We start from the raw sequence: 4103 nt of genomic DNA, 5'->3' as shown, positions 1-4103 counted from the left end.
TATAGGGAGAGAGAGAGAGAGAGAAAGAAACCCGTCGTATAGGGCATACTTATATAAATACCATACAGAACAGACATGAATTTATGTTCAACTTGTTGCGTAATCAAATAAATGCGTTTGGCACCAAAAAATCGGTGAATAGTGAACAAAATGCACGTAGACTTCAACACACACACACACACACACACACACACACACACATACACACACACACACACACACACACACGCATACAACTGTATTTGAGAAAATGTATCTGAACGCCATAACCTACAAATTTTACAAGATAATGCATATTTTACAATAGAAAAATATAGCTTACTGCACACTCTATATATACTTGAATGTTATTTTATTTTCTCTAGTGGCACATGCATGTATGTATGTATGTATGTATGTATGTATGTATGTATGTATTATATTTGGTGTTATTTTGTAAAAGTACTCTTTTTTTTATTTCTGACATCGAGTTCTTTTTGATGAACGATCTTACTTGCTTTGCTTTTTCAAGTTGATCAATATAAGTACGAATGTTTGCATTTGGTGTATTTAAGTACATTCTGTGTGTGTGTGTGTGTGTGTGTGTGTGTGTGTTTGTGTAAAAATGTTTATATGCAAGTATACACACACATACATACATAAATATACATGTCTGTTTATATGCATGTATACACACACATACATACATAAATATACATGTCTGTACATTTGTGTATATATATATATATTGTAATATAAACACTTCACGCATGTGCTTATATGTATGTATACGTATATATATTTTTATGTATGTGTATTTATATATATTTTTATATGTGTATATATACATATACATTTACTTATATACATGCATATGTTTATATATGAAAATATATATTTAATGTAGTGGTTCGTAACCAACAACTACATAAAATATTACTACTCAAAAATTTTTTTAGAGTGGGCTTTTTTCTGGACTTATGAACAAGTGACTGATTGTATCTATGTGCACGCACACACACACACACACACACACACACACACACACATATATATTTATATATCAGTTCAAATTTACTGAAAACAGAAAACGCACACAAGTGAAGGAACAAGAAGTGTGTGCATTAGTTTAACGCTCGGTAAGAATGGAAAAGTCTTCGACGTTTCGAGCCTGTGCTCTTCGACTGAGACAGAAAAAGATGGAGAGAGAAAAAATGTGTAGGGGTTAACGGTTCGCTATCCCCCTGACTTCATTTTATTGTTGTAAACGTATATCACTCTCATGCAAGCAGTGTCTTTCTTTCCCAATCCTGTATGAAAGTACTTCTCCTTGGAAACAAGTGTGGAGGTGCATGGCTTAATGGTTAGGGTTTGTACAGATGATCTTAAGCTTGCAGTTTCGATTCTTTGACTTCAATACCAGTTCATTCATCTGGCAAAAAGAAAGTAATGCTGAAACGGACTGGCGTCTCATCCAGGGCTGAGAATACATACACCAAAAGATCTGGGAAGTCAGCTTCATGAGCCTATAACTTGGTAAGGACCTCTGATCTTATGATACCTGGAAGCAAAAAGGGCAGCCAGCTGTAGATCTGCCTTGATACCATATCAAGACATAGCGTAGTCAGAGGGGGCGGATCGGTCCGCCCCGGATGGCACTTTTATAGGGGCGGCAACGCTTTTTGGTCTGCTGTTGGCAATATGTACATTCTGTGGGGGTCCCGGGGACGGCAAGGTGAAGGGCTGCCCCAGGCGGCACTTTTATAGCGGTGGCAATACTTTTGGGTCTGCTGTTGGCAATATGCACATTTTGTGGGGTGGCCTGGGGGCGGCAAAGCGAAGGGCTTCCCTGGGCGGCACACACGTTGGCTACACTAGTGTTGATGTATTCCATTTGGCCCACGCAAGCATGGAAAGGTGGATGTTAAAACGATGACGGGTGCACCTTTGAAGTTTTTACAAGGTATACCAACTCTGCACCCGCAAGGTGAGAACAGGAGGTTGGTTTTGACAGTCCATAGTCAAGCATTTTGGCAACCTCTTCAGCTGAACGTGAATAGATTTTCTTGAGGTTAGCAAAGTGGCCAGATACACGGGTATATGTGAGTGAATTTAGTTGACAGTAATTGTGTGTGTGTGTGTGTGTGTGTGTGTGTGTGTGTGTGTGTGTGTGTGTGTGTGTGTGCTGGTGTGTTTGTCTTTCACTACTTGTGAGCCAGTGCTGGTTTATTTATACTCGTGTGACTTAGGTGAGAAAAGAATGATGGAATAAATATCAGATTTAAAATAAACATTCTGATTCATTTGATTGACTAAATCTGTCAAAGCAATACCAGAGTATAACCACCACAGTTCAATGACAGAAGCAGAGTTAAAGGATAACAAAACATTTGCAAGTACCATCATCATCATCATCATCATCATCATTTAGCGTTGGCTTCCTATGCTGGTATGGATTGAACGGTTTGACCGGAACTAGTAAGCCGGAGAGTTGTACCCGGTTCCAGTCTGATTTGGCTTCGTTTCTACAGATGGACGGTCTTCCTAACGCCAACCACTCCAAGAATATAGTGGGTGTCTTATACGTATCATCGGCACGGGTGCCTTTTATGTGCCACCAGCACCGGCCACAATTACGATTTCACTTGGCTTCACATGTCTTCTCAAGAACAGCAAGACGCCAAAGGTCTCGATCACTTGCTTATCGCCTCTCTGAAACCCAACATTCGAAGATCATGCTTCACCAACTTCTTCGATGTCTTCCTGGGTTTACCTCTTCCACAGGTTCCCTCCACAGTTAGAGATCGGTACTTCTTCACGCAATTGCCCTCGTCCATACGCAGCACATGTATTTAGTCGAATGACTAAACCCTTCCTGGTGACACCCCAGTATGGTAATTCTTCTATCAATTAGCTCAACTGCTAAGCTACAGGGACGTTAACACACCAGCAACAGTTGTCAAGTGGTCATGATGGAAAAACACACTTCCAAAAAAAGAAAAGCCGTTGGAAAACCGATTATAGCAGATTCTCCATCTAAGAATATCTGAAGAAGGAATTGTATTCCGAAATATCATCGGACTATGGATAACTAAATTACAACAGGTATATAGTACATTTTTTGTATTATAGTGCATTGCTGTACCATTCAAAACCTTTTATTCTTTATATATATATATATATATACAGGGTGTTGCGTAAAGTGTGCTGAATTTGAAAGATGAATAATTAAAATGAGTTCTTATAAACATGGTTACGTTCTGCATATTACTAATGAGTTATGTCTCCTGTTGAGGTGTAGAACACAATGTCAGTCATATGTCCACCTGCACTGAGTCTGCATACATCTATGCACTCCTTGAAATTTCTGATAACTGTCTCAGATGTGTGGCCCGATGCCTCCAATCACACGCCTGATTTCAGCCTTGGTGGTCATGCAAGGATATCACACGTTGCGGAAATTTTTCGTGGAGTAATGCGAGCGTTTGGCGCGAAGTGTGGCAGGTTGCGCCATCCTGCTGAAACCAGAAGTTGTCAATCGCCGTATCATCCAAGTTCGACCATAACTGAGTGGATGTCATGTCTCGGTGACGTTCTCCATTAATGGTAACTGTATTCCCCTCATCATTTTCAAAGAAGAATGGTCCAAGTGCTCCACCTGCCCAAAAACCACACCACACAATCGCTTTCAGTCGATGCATTTTACGCTCTTGCATCATTTGAGGATTTTCATTTCCCCAAATCCTGTAGTTCTGTTTATTGACAAATCCACGCAAGTGGAAGTGGGCCTCGTCACTGAAGATGATTTTCATTGCAAAATTTTCGTCAGCTGCAAGTCTCTCCACAACCCAGTCAGCAAATTTTCTCTGCCTCCCCTGGTCAGGTGGCTGAAGATGCTGCGTAAGTTGAATTTTGTATGCATGCATCTTTATGCAAAATTCGATGTAACGAAGTGGTCGGGATGCCCAACTGCTGCGAACGTCGGGGAATCGATTTTCCCGGACACAGAGTGACACTGTCCCGCACAACAGCAGTTTGTTGTTCTATCCGACGACGAGGGCGATTCCGACTAGGCCGTTTGGCCGGTGCAACTGAACCAGTTGTTTTAAACTTCGTCATTAGTC

Source organism: Octopus bimaculoides, chromosome 29 (genome assembly GCF_001194135.2).
Source record: "Octopus bimaculoides isolate UCB-OBI-ISO-001 chromosome 29, ASM119413v2, whole genome shotgun sequence".
Lineage (NCBI taxonomy): Eukaryota > Metazoa > Mollusca > Cephalopoda > Octopoda > Octopodidae > Octopus > Octopus bimaculoides.
Note: the sequence above shows the minus strand (reverse complement) of the source record.